The sequence below is a fragment of the Monodelphis domestica genome, chromosome 7, assembly GCF_027887165.1.
Source record: "Monodelphis domestica isolate mMonDom1 chromosome 7, mMonDom1.pri, whole genome shotgun sequence".
Classification (NCBI taxonomy): domain Eukaryota; kingdom Metazoa; phylum Chordata; class Mammalia; order Didelphimorphia; family Didelphidae; genus Monodelphis; species Monodelphis domestica.
Window position 1 is genome coordinate 49,491,823 of NC_077233.1, and position 25,922 is coordinate 49,517,744.

Genomic DNA, 25,922 nt, shown 5'->3' on the forward strand with positions numbered 1-25,922 from the left:
TGTATGAAAACCATTAGCACTGATATTTATCTGACTTCTAACATCTGACAGCTTGGCTGTTAACATTTCCCCATAAATCATGTCTTCCGCAAGAACTAAATTTAGATGGATTCACTCCACCCATGGGCAGGCTCTATAAATGCAGGAGGCATTATTGAATTTTAAGAATTCCTCCAGGTTTGAGATGACTTCTCATCAGAAGCACATTTCATAGACTAGAATACTGAGGCAGGTTTCAGCAGAACTAGGAATATTATCTTTCTTATTCAAACACATATACATATACCTGGAAATCCTCAAACAGTAACATGGAAAAACTATTGCTGATCTTTTACAAACTTTGCTGACTCTTGAAAATATATAATTTAGTATAACTATTGATATGCCATTGAAATCATAGATCTCATCCTTGTCAATATTTGTTAGTGGTGGACATCATTTGCAAAAATAGTTTGAAAATAGGATCTGTTTTATATTCTTTTCAGCTTTGTATTCTGCTGTAGCTGGAATGTCCTTAATTTTTTTCTATAAGAATGTTCCAATATATCCTTGATCTCACTGGTTTTCCCCCCGCAGTGTTGCAGGATTACAACCAATCTGCCTTTTCTCTTTCTATGTAATTCTTATCTAGACCATCCTCTAAACATGGAGGCACATCCAATGTGTTGTGGGTCTTCTTTCCTATTCTCTTGACATCATGAGAATACCATTAGCCACCTAACCATTGGTCATTTTTCTCTTTATCACAGGCCCATTTTCTTTTTTAAATATACTTTTCATAAGTAGCATTTTTATATAACTTCTCACTAGTTATTTGTTTGTGGAGCTTGTTTATACATACTGTGCACCTTATCTTCAAGCTGAATTCTTCAGAGATTGCAGTATTCCATGCTTCATAACCATATATCATCACTGAGAAAATGCTGTCATTGAAAATATAGATTCTTGTCTCAGGAAGAAATTTGCTCTTTTTGAACGAATTTTGCTAGTTATGAAAGAATTATAAGATCATGGATTTAGAACTGGAAGGGATCTTAGAGGTCATCTATTCCACTGCCCTCATTTTAGAAGAAATCCAGCTTACTTCATTCTGTTCAGTTTTGAACCCAAATGATTCACCATTTTACAGTGTCTGTCAAAATATACTATATATGTATTCCTTTATGTAAGTATTTATATGTGGGTGTGTGTGTCTTAGCTGATGGACAAATGCTATGAGTATCCATTCATTTATATATATCTGGGCAACAAGCATTTATCATCCATGTGGTTTTTCCCAAGTGTTTTTTTTTAGGCCAACTTCTTTTGAATGATTATGGATCTCAGGAGAATCTAAGATGTCCATATGCTAGAGGAAATCAGGAAAATGTCATCTGCAAACAGAAGTATCTTTGGGATCTCAACAAGCATAGAGAATTTGTTTTAGACTTGTACTTTTTCCTAGATTTTTAAAAATACTTAAAATATCATTGTACACATCTGAATTGCTATATATTCTTCCTGCACTAATCTTAAACTTCATTCTTTATTTTTTCCTTTAAAAAACCATCTCTTAATACACTTTTAGATAGATTAATTTTGATCAATTTATTTCCTTCATTTCTCTTTTTCTTTGGACAACTTATAGAATTATGGACAATTAAAATTGTTCTACAGGTTGACTAGGAGCCATCCAATTCAACTCTCTTTATGTATGTGAGGGAACATGGATCCAGAGAAATTAAACAATTTATCCAAACTGATAAACTGGTAAATTATAGATCTACAAATTTTAAAATTTTTATTTAGTCAACTTAGAACATTATTTCTTGATTACAAGAATCATATTCTTTTCCTCCCTCCCCTACCCCTACACTTCCGTAGCCAATGTGCAATTCCACTGGGTATTACATGGGTCCCTGATCAAAACCTATTTCCATATTGTTGGTGTTTGCACTAGGACGTTCATTTAGAGCCCATATCCCCATTCATATCCCTCTCAAACCATTAATATTCCGACTTTGCCACATCCCCTCCATCATTCATTACTTTCTGTTGCTGTTATGTTAGCCAATCTGCTAGGTGTGAGGTGATATTTCAGAGTTGTTTTGATTTGATCTCTCTGATTATAAGATATTTAGAACACTTTTTCCTGTACTTATTAATATTTTGATTTCCTTAACTGAAAAATGCCTATTCATGTCCCTTGCCCATTTATCAATTGGAGAATGGCTTGATTTTTTTGTACAGTTGATTTAGCTCTTTATAAATTTGAGTAATTAGACCTTTGTCAGAGATTTTTGTTATGAAGATTGTTTCCCAATTTGTTGCTTCCCTTCTAATTTTGCTGCATTGGTTTTGTTTGTACAAAAACTGTTTAATTTAATGTAATCAAAATCATTTATTTTACATTTTGTGTTTTTTCTAACTCTTGCTTAGTTTTAAAATCTTTCCTTTTCCAAAGATCTGACATGTATACTCTTCTGTGTACAACTAAATTGCTTATACTTTCCTTCTTTATATTCAAGTCATTCACCCATCTGAGATTATCTTGTGTAGGGTGTGAGATGTTGAGCCAAATCTAATCTCTCCCATACTGACTTCAAATTTTCCCAGCATTTTTTTTTATCAAATAGTGGATTTTGGTACCAAAAGCTGGAGTTTTGGGGCTTTATAGACAGTCTACCTTAGGTCACTTGCCCCAAATCTATTCCACTAATGCTCCTTTCTGTCTCTTATCAAGTACCATATTGTTTTGATGACCACTGCTTAATAATATATTTTGTGATCTGGGACTGCAAGGCTTCCTTCCTTAGCATTTTTTTCATGATTTCCCTGAATATCCTTGATCTTTTGTTTATCCACATGAACTTTGTTATGGTTTTTCCTAATTCAGTAAAAAAAGTTTTTGGTAGTTCAATGGGTATGGCACTAAATAAGTAAATTAATTTGGGTAATATTGTCATTTTTATTATGTTAGCTTGTCCTACCCATGAGCAATCAATGTTTTTTTCCAATTGTTTAGATCTAGTTTTAATTGTGTGGGAGTGTTTTGTAGTTGTCTGCATATACTTCCTGTGTTTGTCTCTGCAGATAGATTCACAAATATTTTATATAATCTAGGGTGATTTTAAATGGAATTTCTCTTTCTAATTCTTGCTGCTGAGATGTGTTGGAGATATATAGAAATGCTGATGACTTATGTGGGTTTATTTTGTATCCTGCAACTTTGCTAAAGTTGTTGATTATGTCGACTAGCTTTTTGGTTGATTCTCTAGGATTATTTAAGGAGAACATCATATCATCTGCAAAGAGTGATAGCTTGGTCTCCTCATTGCCTATTTTAATACCTTCAATTTCTTTTTTCTTCTCTAATTGTGACAGCTAGTGTTTCTAGTACAATGTTAAAAAAATAGAGGTCATAATGGGCATCCTTTTTTTCACTCCTGATCTTATTGGGAATAAATCTAGTTTAACCCCATTGCAGATGATGTTTGCTGATGGTTTTAGATATATAGTTTTCATTATTTTTAGGAAAAGCCCTTCTATTCCTATACTTTCTAACGTTTTCAATAGGAATGAGTGTAGTATTTTATCAAAGGCCTTTTCTGTGTCTATTGAGATAATCATGTGATTTTTGTTGTTCTGCTTGTTGATATGGTCAGTTATGTGGATGGTTTTCCTAATATTGAACTATCCAATCATTACATTACATTACATTACAATTATAAATCTCAGCTGATCATAATGAATAACCCTCATGATGACTTGCTGGAGTCTTTTTGCTAGTATTCACTTTAATATTTTTCCATCTTTGTTCTTTAAGGAGATTGGTCTACAGTTTTCTTTCACTGTTTTTGACCTGCCTGGCTTTGGAATCAGTACCATATTTATATATGTCATGAAAGGAATTTGGTAGAACTTCCTCTTTGCTTATTATGTCAAATAGTTTGTATAATATTGGGATTAGTTGTTCTTTGAATGTTTGATAGAATTCACTTGTGAATCCATTAAGTCCTGAGGATTTTTTCTCAGGGAATTCTTTGATGGCTTGTTCAATTTCTTTTTCTGAAATGGGGTTGTTTAGGTAGTCTATTTCTTCCTTTGTTAGTCTAGGCAATTTATATTTTTGTAAATATTTATCCATAGCACCTAAAATTGCCATATTTGTTACCATATAATTGGGCAAAATAGTTTTTAATGATTGCATTAATTTCCTCTTCATTGGAAGTGAATTCTCCCTTTTCATCTATAATGCTGTTAATTTGGTTTTCTTCTTTCCTTTTTTTATTAGATTGAACAGTACTTATTCTATTTTTTTTCAAAATACCATCTTCTAGTCTTATTTATTAGTTCAATAGTTATTTCACTTTTGATTTTATTAATTTCTCCTATAATTTTTAGGTTCTCAAATTTAGTTTTCATCTGGGGATTTTTAATTTGTTCACTTTCAAGTTTTTTTTTTATTTGCATGTCTAATTCATTGACAGCTGCCCTACAGAATTTGTTAATATATGAATTCAAGGATATAAATATCCCCCCCAAGTACTGCTTTGGCAGCACCTCATAGAGTTTGAAAGAATGTCTCATCATTATTTTCTTCAATAAAATTATTAATTGTTTCTATGATTTGTTCTTTAACCAATTATGGAGATTCATATTATTTAATTTCCAATTCATTTTTGATTTGGCTCTCCTTGTACCCTTACTGATCATTATTTTTATTGCCTTATGATCTGAAAAGGTTGTATTTATTATTTCTGCTTTTCTGCATTTGTATGCCATGTTTCTGTGACCTAGTGTATGATCAATCTTTGTGAATATGCCATGTGGTGCTGAAAAGAAGGTGTATTCCTTTTTGTCCCTATTTATTTTTCTCCATATGTTTATTAACTCTAATTTTTCTAAAATTTCATTCACATCTTTTACTTCTTTCTTATTTATTTTTTTATTTGATTTGTCTAAATTTGATAGTGGTTTGTTCAGGTCTCCCAATAATATGATTTTACTGTCTTTTTCGTCTTTCAATTCTCCTAGTTTCTCCACTAGAAATTTGGGTGCTATACCATTTGGTGCATACATGTTGATTAGTGATATTTCCTTGCTGTCTATACTCCCTTTTAACAGAATATATTTACCTTCCCTATCCCTTTTAATCAGGTCTATTTTTGCTTTGGCTTTGTCAGATATCATGGTTGCAACTCCTGCCTCCTTTTTCCCAGTTGAGACCCAATAGGTTTTGCTCCAACCTTTATTTCTAACCATGTGAATGTCTACTCCCCTCATGTGTGTTTCTTGTAGATAACATATGGTAGGATTTTGTTTTCCAATCCATTCTCCTATTTGTTTTCATCTTATGGGTGAGTTCATCCCATTCACGTTCAAAGATATGATTGCCACTGGTGTATTCCCTAGCATTTTTATATTCTCTCCTAATTCTGTCCTTTCTTCTTTTGCTATATCCTTTTACATCAGTGCTTTCCTTTTATTCAGTACCCCAATCCCCACCCTTAATATGATTCCCTTTCTGCCCCCTCCCTTTTTGTTCCCTTCTTATTTTTTAGGGTCTGTTAAGTTCCTTCCCTCCTCTCTTTCCCTCCCTTTTTGTACATCCCTCCTCCCTCCCCCCTTAGTTTTCCATTCTCACTTTTCTTGTAGGAATTCAATACCCCAGTGTTTCTAGATACACTTCTCTCTCAGAATTGATTTAATTGAGAATAAGGTTTAAGTATTACCTACTAGGACTTACTTCCTTTCCTTCTTATAAGAGTATTCTTCCCCTCCCATTCCCATGTGTATCTTTGTGTGATAAAGATTATCATATTTATTTTATTTCTTCAAATATCTCTTGGTACCATCTTCAATTCTCCTCTCCCTTTTACTTTTTTTACATATCATCTTATAGCCCTTATTACCCCAGTCTTTTTCTTTGAATAATTCTTCTAATTACTATAATAGTGAATATAATTTTTGAGAGTTACAAATAACATTTCCCCCATATATTAATATAAATAATTTGATCTTTATTAAAGCCCTTAAAGAAGAAAGTTTGAATTAAAAAAAAAAACAGTTTTCCCCTTTCCCTCTTTCTTATTTACCTTTTCATGTTTCTCTTGATCTTAGTTTTTGGATATCAAAATTTCCACTTAGTTCTGATCTTTTCTTTAAAAATACTTGGAAATATTCTATTGTGTTGAATGCCTATACTTTCCCCTGGAAGTATTTATTCAGTTTTGAAGGTGATCCTTGGTTGAAGACCCAATTCTTTTGCCTTTCTGAATATCATATTCCAAGATTTATTATCCTTTAGTGTGGAAGTCGCCAATTCTTGTGTAATCCTGATTTGTGCTCCTTGATATCTGAATTATTTCTTTATGGCTTTTTGTAAAATTTTCTCCTTAGCTTGGAAGCTCTTGAATTTGGCAATTACATTCTTGGGAGTTGTCTTTTGAGGATTTAGTGTAGAGGGAGTTCTATGAAGTCTTTCAATGTCTATTTTCCCCCCTTGTTCAATAACATCAGGAAAGTTTTCTTGGATGATTTCTTGTAGTATGATGTCAAGATTTCTGTTCATTTCTGGGTTTTCAGGTAGACCAATGATTCTCAAATTATGTCTGTGATTTGTTTTCCTGATCTGTCATCTTGTCAGTGAAATATTTTATGTTTTCTTCTATTTTGTCAATCTTTTGACTTTGCTTTATTAATTCTTGCTGTTTTGCAAGTTCATTGGCTTCCAATTGCCATTCAGGTCTTTAAAGACTGGTTTTCCTTTTCAATTTGGTCTAGCCTACTTTTTGTGGCTTCCAGCTATTTCTCCAATTAGGAGTTCTTGTCCTTAAAACTGTTATTTTCTTTTTGAACTATTTCCCACTTTTCTTGCCAGAAGGCCTCTGTCTCTTTGACAAGCTCCAATTTAAATTCTCCAAGAGCTTGTAGACAATTTCCATTTTTTCAAAGGTTTTGTGCATTTATCTGTATTTCCTCTGTAACCTGGGTTTTTCCTCTGTAAAAACTATCCAGGATCAACCACTTCTTGTTTTTCTTGGTGTTATGAAGTTGTTGTTTGTAGACATTGTTTGCCATCACTATGATGGTTTTTTTCTTCCCTTTTTAATCAGAAATCTGAGTGAGGAGGGAAGGTTCCCTGTGTATGGAGCTAAGGAGCAAGGATTTTGCCTGGGGCCAGCTCTCAAATCTCTGCAACTTCTACAGTTTGCTTTTGTTCCCTGTGCCATCTGCCTCCTGACCTCCTCATCTGTGCTCTTCAGCCTGCTAGGGTTTCAGGTCTAGTTGCTCTAAGGGTGGTCTTAGTCAGCTGCCTGGGACCCAGAGGTGCCCCTCACTCTTTAGGTTCCCCTTGCTCACTCACTGATATTGGCATGCTCTGGCTCTGATTGTGGCTCTTTAGGTGCGGTGGGGGTGGGTATATTAGCTCACATTTAGATGGAAGTTTTTTCACCCCCTTATAGTGTGTAAATGCCCAAATCCCATGTACCTTCAATGTTGCACTTTACTGTAGAGTCCCTTCATTCATATGAATTTGGGTTTTTTTTTTTTTTTGGTCTTTTGAGGTAGTCTATATCAGTAAGTGCTGAGGAGAGTAAGAGTCTTGCGTCTAGACTGCCGCCATGTTTACCTGGAAGTCCTGGATCTATAATTTAATTCTGCCTGTGTCCCAGTTTCCTTAACTTGAAAGCAAAGGGATATCTTTAAGGTCCAGTACAGCTTTAAAGCCATAGAATTTTGAGGTTACTTTTATTTTTCTCTAGTGGGAAGAATAATTTTGTTGTTTGTTTGTTTGTTTGTTTTTACTCTGGGAGAAGCTAAAATTTTGAATGATGATGCTTCAGACTAAAACTCAATATTGTAAATATATAAACAAAATGTGAATGCAAACTAAATGAATAATAAACTTTTAAAGATGAATCAGGAAATAGAACTGATTTAGTCCATTTTTTATCACTTTTTAGATACAGAGAAAGAGGATCAGAGTTTCTAAGTGATTTATATAAGATCACACAGCAAGGCTAATAGAACCAGGAAATCTAAGATTTAATCCCCAATTGAGTATTTTTCCCCTGTACTATGTTTTTTTTTTTTGTGGCAAAAGAAGTCTTTAATCCCACAGGAATTATGCATTATTTGAAGAAAAAATGGATTATTTAATTTTCATATTCTCTATCACTTCATTGCAACGTTGTTCTTTAGGATGCTTGCAAGTTTATTTGAAAATAAGTTTTATCTCTTTATATATGATGTAAGTGTCAAAGGCAACTGAGATTTTGCCTTGGGTGTCTAGGAGATGAAGAAACCAGAAACAGAAATAAAAACATTGCTAGTAGGGACAGATTTTTGGCTGCTGAAACTAAATTGAGTTGTGAAGAAGTGAAGATATCAACCAGTGAGTCTAAAATATAGATTTGGAGCTAAGGAGATTGAGGCTGCCCTTATAATTACTGGCATAGCTTATACTGGGTGGTTCTGGAGGGTGGATAGGAAGATGAATTAGCAAAGGAGACTAAGAATGAGCAGTCAGATAGGCAAGGAAATATTGGCTTAATGGTGAGCATACTTTGTTGTGCTCTGATGTCCCCCAAGGTCTATGACTCAACAGGATGGAAAAGCTTCTTAAGAATGAAACTAACAACAGAACAAATAGATGATACTTAAATATAATTTTTGTAAAGCAAATTATATATAGACAACTAGATTAGTGAGGAGAGAAGAAATGATGATTGAAAGTAAAATCTGAGGGAGAATGGTTAGGACAAGTAGAAAATAAATCTAGTTTTTCTTTTTTCCATAATGCAGTAGAAAAGGGATGAAAACATCATTTTTTTTATCCCAAATAAGACAATTGGCAGTAAAACACTTGTTTTTCAAGACATTTTGGTATCTACTTCATTTCCAAATATTTTTATACTACCATCAACCAGGACAAAATCATCTCTAAGTCTTCTATTTTGTTTCTTTTAGTTGACATTTTTTTCCCAGTCCTGTTCCTGATACAGACTATGCATACTGAGTAAGTGGAAATCAATATAGAGATCTTTACTTCCTTTCCATACCCACAAAAGTGATAACAAATAATTTGGAAAATGTCTGTGTCTGCACAATGACAACCTTGGTTGATCCAGAGAAAACAACAATTCAACAGTGTTTGGGGCATTTTATTATAGACAAAATGATCATCCAATGAGCTAAGCATTTTCATTCTCAACCGAGATTGTCATATCATGTAGATAACACATGCCATCCTTTTGAAAAAGTCATCTTTGACCCCTATGTAGTTCTTGATACTATTAGTCACACTCTCCTTTAGGTTATTATCTCTTCTTTTGACTTAACTCCCTAGGTTGCTCTCCCGTCTTTATAATCTTTTCTGTGCTGGTAAATCATTCTTATTTATAATATTTTTATATGAATGTTCTTCAATGTTATGTTCTTGACCCTCTAGGCTCATAAGAAGAATGAGTTTACCAGTGCTTACCTCAGTGTTTGGTACAGAATAGGCACTTAATAAATGTTTATTGATTGATAAATGTATGGATTTTAGTGAAAAGACAGTGAGTTCCCTTTTAAACATGAGGTTGAGATGTCATTTGCTTCATTATGTCCAATAAAAATTTTGTCTTGCTGAATTGTAATGACTAGGAGTGGATATATAGATCTGATTTTTATTTATTTATTCAAGGTAGCTTTTGAGATAAACAAGTAGAAGGATATGTAAAGAAAACACAAGGTAGATCAGGAGCCTTGGAGTACATTCGTAATTAGTGGGTCTGACATGGAAAAAGATCCCAAAAATGGAGCCTGAGAATTGATGGAAAGGAATGATGAAATATATAGGAGGAAAAGGAGGAAAAGAAAGTCAGAAAAACTCAAAAAGGAGAGTATCCAAGAAGAAAAGGTCCAGACCAGAGTCAAGTATTTAGGAATGGTTGAAAATAGTGAAGGTCATAAAAAGTCATTAGAAGATCAAGAGAAGGGGTCATTAGAGTTAGCATTCAAGAGATCATTCAGACACAAGTAAAACCCAGTGGAATTGCATGTTGGGTATGGGTGGGGGGCAGGGGAAGAACAGAAATCATGTAATCATGGGAAATATTTTATATTAATTAATTAAATAAAAATTTTCAATTAAAAAAAGAGATCATTGGTTATTTTGGGAAAAAAATAATGCAAATACCAACAACATGGAAATGGGTTCGAATCAAAGACACATGTGTTGGGGCGGGGGAGGAAAAGAAAATGATCTTTGTTTCCAAGGAATAATGTATGAAAATGAACAAATAAAATAATGTTTAAAAGTAAAAAAAAAAAGATGTTCCAGTTGCAGGCTTAGGTCAGAAGGTCAGAAGTTAGCTTATGGAGTGTTTAGAAGAGTGTTCAAGGAAAGGAAGTTAGATATAAAAATTACTCCCCACCCTCACCAGGGTTTAAGCTGAGAAGAGGGAGAGGGCAGATGTATTGCAGTAGTAGGAACTCATTATGGGGCTTTTGTTTGTTTTTAGATGAGAAAACACATTATTTTGTAGGTAGTAGATAAGGGACTAGTAGAGAGGGAGAAACTGAAGATTAGAAGACATGTAATAATGGGGACAATCTGTTGAAAAAGACAGGAGAACATGGCATCAAGATCAACAGGGATTTGAAAGAATCATTATATGATCCAGGATAATTCTGAGGGACTTAGGAAAAAGAATATATCCACCTCCAGAGAAAGAACTGTTGAAGTAGGATTACAGATTAAAGCATAAAATTTTTCACTTGTTTCTTTGGGTATCCATTTTGGGATTTTAAGATTATTCACTTACAAAAATGAATGATATATGAATATGTTTTGTGTGATAATACATGTATAACCCAGATTGAATTCCTTGACAGCTCTGGAGAGGGGGAGAGAAGGAGAAAGGGAAACAATTTGGATCTATAACTTCAGAAAACTGATGTGGAATTTTATTACCTGTAATTGGTAAAAATAAAATAATTAAGAAAAATATTTTTCTCGCCAAGTCAAAAACAACAAAAAGAGATCATTTTGGATCTATAAAGATGATCTTTTAGGGGGTCAATTAGTCCTCCTTTTTTCAAAGATGAGAAAAACTGAGACCCAGAAAATTTAAATGACATCAAATATTGCATGGGTAACAGCCATCAGAAATAGACTGAACCCAGGTCATCAGTGAAGAGCCGTTCTGTCAAAAATTTGAAGATACTTCTATTTCAGTACTAAAGTCCTCTGGAAATATAGCCAAGGTAAAACTCATATTTTCCACCCAACCCCTCCATTGGGGTGTGATTAAATAAGACTTGCTTTATACCATATCTACCTCATCCACCACATAAAATTGCTCAGGGAGAGACATAGACTTTATCACTGCTGAAGCTCCCTATACCGAGACAATATTATAATTCTAAAAGATCTATCTCTTTTTTGCTTCTGGGGTACCCAAAGTCTCCATTATCCTGAGAGGAAACTCACTGGCAATGTAAGAGGCTGTTTGTTTGATTATTTTGAGCCTCCATTATAACTCTGCTTTTGATACTCTAGGAAAAAATATAAAATCTAAATGTTTTGCCATTGTCCTGAAAATGCAGATGCAGAGGCTGCTCCAGTCAATCACGGATGTGTATCTATTGACATGGGATCTTAAATGAGATTTTTTTTCTTTCATTTCCACTTAACACACAGAATAAGTCTGGTTTCTGGTTTCTAACTATCTAACGGGTCTGTAAAATGTAGATAAAAGGATTTTTTTTTTAATTGGCAAGGTGCACCTTACCATCAAATCATTACCTCTTAGATGAAAGTGAACTTTCCAAATTCTGCTTCCTCCTAGAACTTTATTTGAGCCTCTCTTTTGTACTTAACTTTTTTGTATGTGTGTTAAGTCATAGTTATTTGAGTAAATGTCTTTGTTTCCCTATTAGATTTTAAGTATGTTACGGGATAGATCTCTACCTTACTTCATGATTTCCTACAAAGCTTTCTTAGTCATGGTAGGTACTGAATAAGTATTGCCTTTGGCTTCATTTTGCTGGTATTTCTCCCCTTTCAAAATATCACATTCATCAAAAATTGTTAATGTTTGTGGGAGACTCAGCTATGTACCCCGAGACTCAAGAGCAGGTCTACACTTGTCCTCTATGATAGATACTATTTGAACAATTTTTCAATCAAAGTACTTGCCAAAGTAATCTGTGGAGCCTGGACATGAGCTTGTCCTCCAGTATGTAATCATTTTAGAGGTTCTTTATGAGTTCTCAGTATTTTTTAAAATTAAAATTAATTAATTTAGTCAAATTAGAACATTATTCCTTGGCTTCAAGAATCATATTATTTCCCTCCCTTCCTGTACCTGATGCACAATTTCACTGGGTATTACTTGTGTCCTTGATCAGAACCTATATCCATGTTATTGGTGTTTGCATTAGGATGTTCATTTAGAGTCTACATCCCCAACCATATCCCCTCGACCCATGTATTCAAGAAGTTGTTTTTCTTCTGTGTTCGTACTCTCACAGTATTTTCCTCTGAATGTGGATAGTGTCTTTTCTCCTAGATACCTTCAAGTTGTTCAGGGTCACTGCATTGCCACTAATGGAGAAATCCATTACATTCAGTTGTACAACAGTGTATCAGTCTCTGTGTACAATGTTCCTGGTTCTGCTCCTCTCACTCTGCATCACTTCCTGGAGGTTGTTCCAGTTCCCATAGAATATCTCCACTTTATTTTTCCATTGAGCACATTAATTAATATTCCATCACCAACATATACCACAATTTGTTCATCCATTGCCCAATTGAAGGGCATCACCTCATTTTCCAATTTTTTGCTACCACAAAGAGCACAACTATGAATATTCTTGTACAAGTATTTTTCCTTATTATCTCTTTGGGGTACAAACCCAGCAGTGCTATGGCTGAATCAAAGGGCAGACAGTCTTTCAGTGTCCATTGGGCATAGTTCCAAATTGCCCTACAGAATGCTTGGATTAATTCACAACTTCACCAGCAGTGCATTAATGTCCCAACTTTGCCACATCCCCTCTAACATTCATTCCTTTCCATTGCTGACACTTTAGTCAATCTGCTAGATGTGAGGTGTTACCTCAGAGTTATTTTGAATTGCATTTCTCTGATTATAAGATTTAGAACACTTTTTCATGTGCTTATTAATTGATTTGATCACTTTTACTGAAAATTGCCTATTCATTTCCCTTGCACATTTTTCAATGGAAGAATGGCTTGATTTTTTGTGCAATTGATATAGCTCTATATAAATTTGAGTAATTAGACTTGTGTCAGAGGTTTTTGTAATGAAGATTATTTCCCAATTTGTTGCTTTTCTTCTAATTTTGCTTGCATTGGTTTTGTTTGTACAAAACCCTTTTAATTTGATGTAATCAAAATCATTTATTTTACATTTTTTGATTTTTTTCTAACTCTTGCTTGACTTTAAAGCCTTTCCTTTCCCATAGATGAGCCATGTATACTATTCTGTGTTCACATAATTTGCTTATAGTTTCCTTCTTTATATTCAAGTCATTTACCCATTCTGAGTTTTTCTGGTGTAGGGTGTGAGATGTTGATCCAAACCTAATCTTTCCCATACTGTCTTCCAATTTTCCCAGCAGTTTTTATCAAATAGTGGATTTTGGTCCCAACAGCTGGGATCTTTGGGCTTATCATAGACAGTCTTGCTGAGGTCACTTACCCCATGTTTGTTCCACTGATCCTCCATTCTTTCTCTTAACTAGTACCATATTGTTTTGATGAGATCTGGGACTTCAAGTCCTCCTTCCTTTGCATTTTTTCACATGATTTCCCTGGATATCCTTGATCTTTTGTTCTTCCACATGACCTTGGTTTTGGTTTTTCCGAATTCAGTAAAAAAAGGTTTTTGGTTATTCCATTTGTATGGCACTAAGTAAGTAAATAAGTTTGGGCATGATTATTATTTTTTTATTATTATTATAGCTTATCCTACCCATGAGCAATAGATTTTTTTTTCCAATTATTTAGATCTACTTTTAGTTGTATGGAGAGTCTTTTGTAGTTGTATTCATATAGTTCCTGTGTTTGTCTCAGCAGATAGATTCTTAAATATTTTATATCATCTAGGGTGATTTTGCTGCTGAGATGTGTTGGAGATATATAGAAATGCTGATGACTTATGTGGGTTTATTTTGTATCCTGCAACTTTGCTAAAGTTGTTGATTACGTCGACTAGCTTTTTGGTTGATTCTCTAGGATTATTTAAGGAGAACATCATATCATCTGCAAAGAGTGATAGCTTGGTCTCCTCATTGCCTATTTTAATACCTTCAATTTCTTTTTTCTTCTATAATTATAACAGTTAGTGTTTCTAGTACAATGTTAAAAAATAGAGGTCATAACGGGCATCATTTTTTTCACTCCTGATCTTATTGGGAATGAATCTAGTTTAACCCCATTGCAGATGATGTTTGCTGATGGTTTTAGATATATAGTTTTCATTATTTTTAGGAAAAGCCCTTCTATTCCTATACTTTCTAACATCTTCAAAAGGAATGAATGTAGTATTTTGTCAAAGGCTTTTTCTGTGTCTATTGAGATAATCATGTGATTTTTGTTGTTTTGCTAGTTGATATGGTCAATTATGTGGATGGTTTTCCTAATATTGAACCATCCAATCATTACTGTTATAAATCCTGGCTGATCATAATGAATAACCCTCATGATGACTTGCTGGGGTCTTTTTGCTAGTATTCGCTTTAATATTTTTCCATCTTTGTTCTTTAAGGAGATTGGTCTACAGTTTTCTTTCGCTGTTTTTGACCTGCCTGGCTTTGGAATCAGTACCATATTTATATATATCATGAAAGGAATTTGGTAGAACTCCCTCTTTGCTTATTATGTCAAATAGTTTGTATAATATTGGGATTAGTTGTTCTTTGAATGTTTGATAGAATTCACTTGTGAATCCATTAGGTCCTGAGGATTTTTTCTCAAGGAATTCTTTGATGGCTTGTTCAGTTTCTTTTTTCTGAAATGGGGTTGTTTAGGTAGTCTATTTATTCCTCTGTTAGTCTAGGCAATTTATATATATATATATATATTTTTTTTGTTGTTGTTGTTGTTGTTGTTGTTGGTTTTGTGCTTTTTTGTCAGCCTTCACCCTTGGAGCTTTGTCAGCAAATCTCTCAGCACCCTCTGTGAGGGAGGGGTGTTGGAGATTGAGCTTCCTTGCCCTCTGAAGGCTTTGATGGGATTAAGTCCAGCTTGGTTGAGCTGGATTCGCCCTGAGGCCAAAACCTCTGGAAGGGTGGGAAATATGGAGTGTTTCCACTGCTGTAACTAGACTGCCCACTTTGAGCTCTGCACTTCTTCTCTAATTGCTTCCTCACTGCCTGTGTTTGATGCTCTGAGTCTGGCATAGATTTGCCACCAAGGTACTCCCTCCAGACCAGCACTCTTGTCCACCCAGAGGTTCCAGATGCTGCTGGAGGCTTAGTGCTCTAAGTGGGGGAGGGGTCTGGGGAGCTCCGTTCTTCTTGCTCCTTAAACTGAGTGTTCTCAAATTCCAGCTTTTGGGGGCCTACCTTTTAAGTTCAGTCCAACAGGAGGGTTCCTTGGCTCTGTCTTGTTGTAGGTTTGATTTTCAGTTCCCTAGGAGCCTTTAGTTTGTAGTGGGTAAGGAAGGGTTTTCAGAGGTCTGAACTTTCACTGCCTCTCTACTGCCATCTTGACTCTGGTAATGAGCTCTCAGTTTTAACAGTTATGAGGCTTATAATTCTTTGGCTAGCTGGCCTGATACCTTCTCATTTTAGTTCACATAAGTCAGTTCCATTCTCTTCTGAGATAGCTAGTGTTTTCTGGATTTTTTTCATTATGGGTCACATAAGCTGAGAATCAATGTGGTGTAATAGATAAAGTAGATGAATTAGAGCCAAGAAAATGTGAGTTCAAGCCTGACTTTTGTCAATTCCTAGTTGTGTGATCAGAAAAAATGCAGTTTTATTAATCATTGCTTTCTCCTTTGTAAAATGGGAATAACAATACTATCTGTCAAACTTACTTAATAGTGTTGTGAGATTCTAGCTTTAATTTGTGCAAAAAGTTGCATATAAAGTTCAGTTATTCTTACTAATCTATTGGCCTTTGTCTCATCCCTGTCTTTGACAAACTCCTAGGGGGCAAAAAAGTTTTTCATGCTTGTTGCCTCCACTTGCTTATCCCCCACCTACTTCTCAACTCCGTGTCATCTGTCTTCCAATCCTGTTCTCATATGAAAAAGCTTGCTTCAATAAAGGATCTGTTAACTGAAAAGTCAAAAGGCCTTCAGGCTGCTGATTACTCTTCATTATAAGGCACTCTTGATCTACTCCTATATGTGGATATAGTTGCCTTCATGGGTGTTCTGTGACACTATTTTTCTTTGATTTAAATTCGTTCTAGATCTATTGTTTTTTTTTTCTTAATTTCTTTTTTTTTTAACATTATTTTATTTGGTCATTTCCAAACATTATTCATTGGAAACAAAGATCATTTTCTTTTCTTCCCTCCCCCCCTCCCACCACCTCTCCCATAGCCCATGCGCGATTCCACTGGGTATCACATGTGTTCTTGATTCAAACCCATTTCCATGTTGTTGGTATTTTCATCAGAGTGTTCATTTAGAGTCTCTCCTCAGTCATATCCCCTCCACCCCTGTAGTCAAGCAGTTGCTTTTCATCACTGTTTTTACTCCCAGTTTATCCTCTACTTGTGGATAGTGTTTTTTAGATCCCTGAAGACTGTTCAGGGACATTGCATTGACACTAATGGAGAAGTCCATTACCTTCGATTGTACCACAGTGTATCAGTCTCTGTGTACAATGTTTTCCTGGTTCTGCTCCTTTTGCTCTGCATCACTTCCTGGAGGTTGTTCCAGTCTCCATGGAATTCCTCCACTTTATTATTCCTTTTAGCACAACAGTATTCCATCACCAACATATACCACAATTTGTTCAGCCATTCCCCAATTGATGGGCATACCCTCATTTCCCAATTTTTGGTCACCACAAAGAGAGCAGCTATGAATATTCTTGTACCAGTCCTTTTCCTTATTATCTCTTTGGGGTACCAACCCAGCAGTGCTATGGCTGGATCAAAGGGCAGACAGTTTTTTATCGCCCTTTGGGCATAGTTCCAAATTGCCCTCCAGAATGGTTTGATCAATTCACAACTCCACCAGCAATGAATTAGTGTCCCAACTTTGCCACATCCCCTCCAGCATTCATTACTTTCCATAGCTGTTATGTTAGCCAATCTGCTAGGTGTGAGGTGATACCTCAGAGTTGTTTTGATTTGCATCTCTCTGATTATAAGAGATGTAGAGCACTTTTTCATGTGCTTATTAATAGTTTTGATTTCTTTGGCTGAGAACTGCCTGTTCATGTCCCTTGTCCATTTGTCAATTGGAGAATGGCTTGATTTTTTGTACAATTGACTTAGCTCTTTGTAAATTTGAGTAATTAAACCTTTGTCAGAGGTTTTTATGAAGATTGTTTCCCAATTTGTTGCTACCCTTCTGATTTTAGTTACATTGGTTTTGTTTGTACAAAAACTTTTAATTTGATGTAGTCAAAATTATTTATTTTACATTTTGTGACTCTAAGTTTTGCTTGGTTTTATTTTCTTAATTTCTTGGTCTATTTTTAGACTCATGATCTGTGTTCTGTCTCCTGTATGTGGGTGTACCTCACAGTTCCCAATTCTCTATGCCATTTCCTTTGGTGATCTCATGAGCTCTTGTGAGTTCATCATTTTCTGTAAATAATTCCCAAATCCACTTTCTCATCATTCCTCTCCATTCTGAATTCTATTCCTATATTATCAACTGCCTGTTGGACTTTTCTACCTTCATCTTTCAAAGGCTTCCATAGCTTCGCATTTTCAAAAACGGAACCATTTATCTTTTACCCTAAGCCAAAATTTAACCAAATTTTTCATCTTCTGCCAAAGGTGCCATCATTCTTCTAATCATTCACTTTCATAGTATCTGTCATCCTTCACTCCTTTGTCTCCCTCACTCTTCCTATCTAATCATTGCCAAGTCCTTTTGAGACTATCCCATATTTCTCTCTCATTCAACCCTTTCCCTCTACCTCCTGGACCTTCTGCTTATTTCAGGTGACCATTAGAGCTTCCTATAATTCTTTTATAGCCTCTTAACCTCTCTCATTGTGCCCAATTCTTCTCCAAACCATCTATCTACCCAACTGATATTCCTAAAATATATGTCTCACTATGCTATTCTTTGTCTCAAAAAGCATCAGTGGCTCCCTATTTTCTTTCAAATAAAATTCAAATCCCTCTTTTGGGCATTTAAAACCAACTGCAATCTGGCACTATCCTCCTTTCAGACTCATAACTTTCCCCTTCACTACTCCATCTTCCTATGTTGTTACCTAAACAGGATATGTCTCTGCTTCCTATCTTTGTACTGACTAATAATTTACATCTTCCCAGTTGGAATCCCCAGCTATCTTTTCATGATTCAGCTCCAGTACCTTTTTGTAAAGAGGTCTTTCTTGACTTTTCTGTGTGATCAGTGCTTCCCCCACTCCTCACATACAATTTTTCAAAAAAAGCATTTATAAAGTTCCTACTATGTGTCAGACATAAAATGTGGCACATTTTAAAAACATTATTTCATTTAATCATTTGATTATTATGTATTTATTTACTTACATTTCCTATTTAAATATATCTTATATTTAATTATATATACATATTTAATTATATATAGGGAATACAAACTGTAGAATATAAGTATCCCAAAGGAAAGGATTGCTTCATTTTCATCTTTTCATCCTTACAATCCAGCATAGTACCTGACCTATAGGGAATTTAATTAATACTTCCTGAATTAAACTGAATTGAAGGATACTTTCACTTAATTTATCTCTTATTATATTATATTATATTATATTATATTATATTATATTATATTATATTATAATTTATATAATAAAATTATTTTACTGGGTCCATCGTGGAGCAGGAATTTTGTTTGACTCACAAATACAGGGCTTTCCCCCACTTCTGGTTAATTTTGTGCCTACCAGAGTTTATTGTGTGCCCAGACTGACCTGATACTTTAAAAAAGATGTCTCACAGTGGCACTTGCCAGCTCCAACTCAGGAGATTGACTGGAAATAGCTGAGCCAATTACATCATGCTAGGCTCACGGGACAACAGCCAAGAAGGCAGAAAAACTCTAGGAAAGTATGAGAGTCAAGGTTAAACCAGGTGAAGAACTCTCAGCCGACTGAGGAAGGTCAATCACTCTAGGAGACAGCTCAGAGGAGATCCTGGCTCAGATGTTGCTCCAGGAAATTTCTACAGAGAGAAACAAATATAAAGGTGAGCTTTGGCCTGAGGAGGAAGGTGTTGCATGCAGTTCATGCCATTAGAGGCTGGCTCTTTTGACAGTCCAGAGGAAGCTCACTGCAGATGTTATATGGAAGAATGGTTCTCATCTTGATAATCTCTTTAAAGACTAAGTTGAATCCCAAACTATATGGACTTCAACAAATCACCAATGTAAATAGCCTGTTTGGAAGATAGTAAAGGAGAGGCAATGTTTCATGATGTCTCAAGGGCTGTCCTCAAATTAAAGAAGTTGTGAGTTCCAATTCCATTTTTTTTTAATAAATAGTGGCTGTCGGATTCTGGGCAAGTCACTAAACTTCATAGCATCTTCAAGCAATTCTCTAAGACAATAAATTGTGGATCAATGTTCATCTGCCTTGTTAAGAGAGAGTTTCTTTATGGGAGCTCCAGGTCCTAGTGAAACTGGATTTTTTTAAATGTAACTGACCGAGATGAGATTATGTCTAATACAAAATATCCTAGATAATATCTGTTCTTTGAAATATCTATTTCATTTTTTTACCTCGTAATTCCAGAGCCTTATATATTACATTGCATAAAGTAGGTGCCTAACATTTAAAAATAATAATTTAATTAAATTGCAATTGGTGCTATGAGCAAAATCTTTGATAGTAAAGATTGCAAATTTCCTGCGATCTAGGCTGACTTTCAGACATGAATGGCTAAGAGGACTAAGGCTAAAACTATTGACATAATCACAGAGGTAGAAATTCTGGACATCCAGTATACTTCCCTATGAAGTCTGATGGATTTCTTGTCTGAGTCAACCTGGCAAATTGTAACGAACTGAACTGCACTCACCTGGAACAATGTTATATTTTTATTATATATGTTTTTACTGCTATTGTTATGTAAACTTTTTTTAAAGGCGAGAGTCTATGACTGTAACTATTTTTGTTCCTATCCTGAGCCTAAATTACCAAACCAGTCTCAGTCTGACCTGATCCAGAATAACATTACACTTGACACCAGATTTTAAAGATCAGAAATGTTCTCCAATCTTCCTTGCCATTATAACTTCATCTGGACATAATATATCCTCCATAAACTCCATTTAAATTACTCGTTTGAAACTTTATGGGTCACAAGTCACAAATAGATGTCTTTTTTTGCCATTTTTATTCCCTTCTCTTTTTCCCAGATTCATTCTGTCTTTTTGACATATACATAAAAGCCTGAGCTACATATAACATTCTTAGAATATAAAGTCTTATTGATCTATACAAGAGTCAAACTTTATAGAGGAATGGTCTAAAATTCAGAAGTGTCAAATTTGTGGCCATGCCACAAGCAGTCTGCAGACCTCCTGAGTTATTGCCAGAAGCAGATGGGAAGCATTTCTAACAAAATACATAAAATTGCAATGCAGCATGAATAATGCTAATTTATGGTTTTCTAAGTCTGTGAAGCAAAAAGAAACCTCAGGTCTAAATAACACATAGTAATTCCTTCTGATCCTATTATTAGATGACTGTGCTGTTGCCTATGGACCTATCTATTCAAAACTCAATATGAAGAGAGTAAGTAGAAAAATTCTCTTAAAAACCCCATAATTTCATAACAAAATATATCAATGATATTAAAAAAACTGACCTTCAAGCCTCTATGACATGTAATTATCCTGCCATCAATCTATTGCAAAAGGGTGAATTTTAGGGTAGTGTTGAGATGCATTCCATGTGACCATCTACAGAAAAAAGAGCAAAGTGAAGGAAACTGGGCTTAGATAGGAGAAATCCTGGTCACTCTAATTTGAAATCTTTGGTTTAAGCCTCCATCACTTCTCTTACATCAATTCCTTAATTCTAGTCTCCCTTTTCTAATCCACCTTCTAAACAAATGGGAATTGAAGTACTGATGTGCTTTAACCATCTCTTCTCAAGAATAGATATTCATTCCCAATTCTCTCTAGAATGACATTCATACTCCTTAGCTCAATGTTTAAAAGTTTTCACAGAATGACTGATGGACTTTTCCATTTTCAGCTCCCATTTCTCCCTTTACGTCTCTTTCCCAACTGAATCGACTCATTTGTTAACCTTCCTTGAACTCAATATTTCATTTCTTACTTTAAGACCTTTTCAAAGACTGTCTTGAGTGCCTGGAATGGATTCCTTCTTTTACTTTGGATCTAGTAATCCTTAATTTTCTTTAAAACTCACCTCTTTGAGGATGCTTTTTTCTCTTCCATTTGTCAGTGTTTTTTTTTTTCTCCATCCAATTTTGACTTGATTCATCTGTTTATATGTTGCTTACTCCTAACTCAAGGTAAATTTCCTGCAGGCAAGATCTGTTTTTGTCTTTGTATGTCCAATATAATACCTGCTCATAATTGGTATTTAGAATTTGTTGAATGAATGAATGAATGAATTAATTAATGATGAATGAAATGAAGGTACTGAAGGAATTAGATGGGTAGGAAGGTGGCAATTGTGCCAGGTTGGAAGTGGATATTACCGTCAGTCCAACACCAATCAATATCATGTGATCAACATATAATTTTTACATTTAAGGAGTACTTAGTAATTCACAAAATACAAGGCAAGTTACAGAAATTAGCAAAAAGAAAAAATAAACAGTAGAAAGGTAACTGAAACCATATTTCTTTTTCTAAGAATCTATTTTTCCTTTGCTTTCAATGTTTTTTTTTTTTAAGAGTTCTTTGTATTTTTGAAAAACTCAAAATTTTCTGGCCTTTCACTAAACAGGATGGAAAGATTATGCCATAGTTAACCACTTTAGTCAGGTTTACTCTGTGAATTCTGGGAACCCCACAAATGTTCAATACTTGCTTCTGAGAATTCATGTTATAGGAACTGATGTTTCACGTATGTATGTGAAGTCAGTAAGCAGAGCCAGTTTCCCTCTCAGTTGACTTGCCCTGTGTGAAGCATGCATGAGACTATTGCCTACACAGAGTTTGCCTGACTCCATGTATTTTAACGTGCAATTACTTTGAAATTGGAAGTGAAATTGCAGTCAAAAAACATAGAAAATTAAATAGCCCTCCAGGAGCCATCCCCAAAGGAAAATAGTTGAAAATGAGGATTTGTGGCAAGTTGCTCTTTTTGTTCCTTGCTTATATTCTTCTTGATGCAGTAGCACAGTATTAAGTCCTAAGCTACTGAAAAGTATTATAATATTAATGATCCTATTACAATCAGATTTCAGTTATTGAAGGTGGGATTCTCAGTGGGAGAGGTGAATTCACTACCACAGAAAACCTGGAGTTGGTCCCAGTCTTTTGCTTGCAACTCTCCCTCCTGCTGCCTGACTATTGGCAATGGCTTTAGGCGTTGGTCCATACCCCAAAAGAGTGGGTAGGGAGCGTGTTGGTACATATGGATTTTTTATAGCCACATTGATGGAAATAGTTATAGATTGTGGCAAAACGACATCAGGAATACTTCTATATCCACCAAGAGTTCTTGGAATAAAATGGTTTGAAAAGGATTGGACCTATTGCCTTTCCTAGCCCCATTGTGAAAGGAAAACAGGTTAGAGCAGATGGCCTTTGTAGCTTCTTCCTTAACTGACCTTTGCAATTCTGTGATTTATTTCAATTGCCATCTATGATTTTCATTCTTTTAAGAGGATTATAGAATCACAGCTTTAGAGCTAGAAAGGATCTTAGAGAAGGGTCATCTCCAATTCCCCTTCTTTTAAACAAATAAGGAACCTGAGCCTCAGAAAGGCAAAGAGAGTGACCCAGAGTCACACAGGTTGAAAATAAGAGTCATCATTTGAATACAGGTACCCACCTGCATATAATCCTGGGCAACACACATGCTCAGAAGCATGATTATGGCTCTCCTACAGAAGGAGGAAACCAGTGTACATATCCATCAGCATAAATGCTGCAAGAGGAGGATGGATGCAACACAGAAAAAAGAAATCATTCCCTACTTTAAGACTCTTGTGATAGCTATCTGTTATCCCTGTACCGTCTACTTCAACAAGGCAACTAATTGGCATTGGTCATTCATGCCCATATCATCATCTTCACTTTTCATAAAGGACCATCCTTAAGCTTCATTGAGTAGAATCCAGACAAAATAATTCTAATTTGTGATATTTCCATACCATAAGTGTAAATATGAAATTGCCCTTTTCCAGTCCTGGAAATCATCCTATTCAGCAAATATTTGGTCAGTTTTTAAAACCTATATTATCTAAATGAAGATGTGCCTTTCTGGTGACTACAGAAAGATCTGCATTCTGTAAAGATCTTTGCTACTTTTCCTTACATTTCTTTCTCTGTCTTCCCTTTGGTATGAGTTTTGAATAGTCAGTATTGTCTGTGTTCAGATTTTGCAGTCTGAGGCTCCCTTTTGGTATGAATTTCAATCATTTAGTCAATAAGAATTTATTAAGCATCTTTTATGTGCCAGGTACTGTGTGAAGCACTGTGGATACATTAAAGAAGCAAATAACATAGTCTGTCTTTTGTCTTTTAAGGGGGATCAACATATGAACACATTTATAAAAAGCACCCACTATAGGGGAAAAATAGAAGTTAATTAACAGAGGGAAGGAACCAGAATAAAGAGATGTTGGGGGAAGAATTTTACTCACTGTACTCATTTGTCTATACATGTGGTTTCAGCTAGGTTTTGAACTTGGAATCAGGAAGCCTTGAATTCAAAATTCTGTTTCAGAGTTTAATTTTCATTAACCCTATATGAGGAAAATGGGGATAATAATAAGTTACCTCAGAGAGTTATGAGGATAAAGTATAAGACAATATATAAAAAGTACCCGTACATTTTCTAAAAAATCTAGTTTTTTTTCTTTTTTTCTATTATTTTCTATTTATTCTATTTTATTTATTTGTTCTTATTTATTTTATTGTTTTCAAGGTCTAATTTGACCTTGGGTAAGTCACTTAATTCCTGAGTGCCCAAAGAGGATTCTCAAATCCTCAATTCCTCAAATATTCAAAATAATAAATCAGAGAGAAGGCAATTAACTGTGTTGTAATCAATATAACCAGTACTAGGAAAGTGAGAGATCTATTTGGCACTTAGGCAATTCTTTCAAATAAATTTCTTTTTTCTATGGAATGAGTAGGTAAGAATTGTGACACTGAAATATTATGAATTATGTTTGAATTTTATAGCCAAGAGTTCAACAGTATGATGGTGAAAACTTTTTTGGTAAATTTTAGATCAGTCTGAGCAATAATGGCATCATTAGTCTCTAACCAAGAGATCATTAAAAACAATTTCAGATATATTCAAGTTTATGCTTCAGGATTTGTCTATTGAAGACCCTCCTAATTTTTTAACCTAGAACATGTAAGATTCTTTCTGGGGATAAAGGTGAACAAATATTCCTCATGAAAACAATATAATAAAATCCCATTCAATATTTTAGTAGTGATGAAGGATTCCAGTAAAATGTAAGGTTCCAGGTGGTTCCCTTTTGTCTTTTCAATCCCTTGGATGAAATATCTGGTTCTTAATAATACTTCTTGAGATGAAATAAAAAATAAACCAAGAGATAACAAAGCTGCCCTATATAGTTAAGTCAATTATAGATCTGGTTTAAAAAATAAAGATCCTTCATTCTGCATTTTACCTTGTATGTATAGTAAAATTCACATAATCATGGATTTTTGGTAATCCCCACAACCTTCTTTCTCAGTTGAATCTCTCTTGGCATATAAGAATAGATTCAGATAGAAAAGGTAGAAGAAAAGAGGATTCATAAACTAATTTGATAATAGTGAATAGCATTTCTAAAATGCTTTGAGTTTCAAAACTTTGTGATGCATCTCATGCCTTGTGACCCTTTCAAAAAAACACTTAAGGCAAGTGCTATAATTTTCACCTTTTTTGAGGTGTAAAAGAGGCTGATGAAGAAGGAATTGGCAAACTATTCTAGTATCCTTGGCAGGAAAACTTCAAAAAGAGCCATAAAGAGTTGGGTGTGACTGAAAACTGAACAAGAATAACCAAGATGGAGAGATTAAGTGATTAGGAGGTAGTGTTTGAACTCAGGTCTCTTTTTCATTTCCAAGTATACCATTTTGTCATCTAGACCATTTTAGTTAAACCTGGAAAACATTGTACATGGTCCAGTACAACCTTGCTTGTTTACAAATAAGGAGACTGCAACACAGAGAAAGAATTTCAATCTGATCTTCAGACTCCAAATCCAGGACTCTCCTCACTTCCCCAAGCTTTCTCAGAGCTGAATTTAAGACTTCACCCACCTCTCCTTCAGTTTTCTTATTTCTAAAAAGGAATGTTAATAATACTACCATCCACACACAGTTGTTCTGAAAATCTAACTAGGTAACATGGGAAATGCAAACCTTCAAATTCCTTATCAGTATCAGCTTTTTTGATGTTCTCTTAGCATTAGAATTTGATCCAAAGAACAAAGAGTGTGAATGAAGAATTCTATGACTAAATTGCAAATGTGCTTAGCTAAAATTTTTCATGTGCCCTTGATTTTTGCACACACCCACAAAAAGAACAAAACAAAATATTCTTGCTTCTTTTTTTTCCCT

General features: G+C 34.8%; 1 protein-coding gene across 3 annotated transcripts in view; it reads left to right on the forward strand.

The window, feature by feature from the left end:
- Positions 1 to 25,922, forward strand: part of GRM7 (glutamate metabotropic receptor 7) — a 1,064,146-nt gene that overhangs the window by 671,366 nt on the left and 366,858 nt on the right. The gene's annotated exons all lie outside the window — the stretch shown is intronic.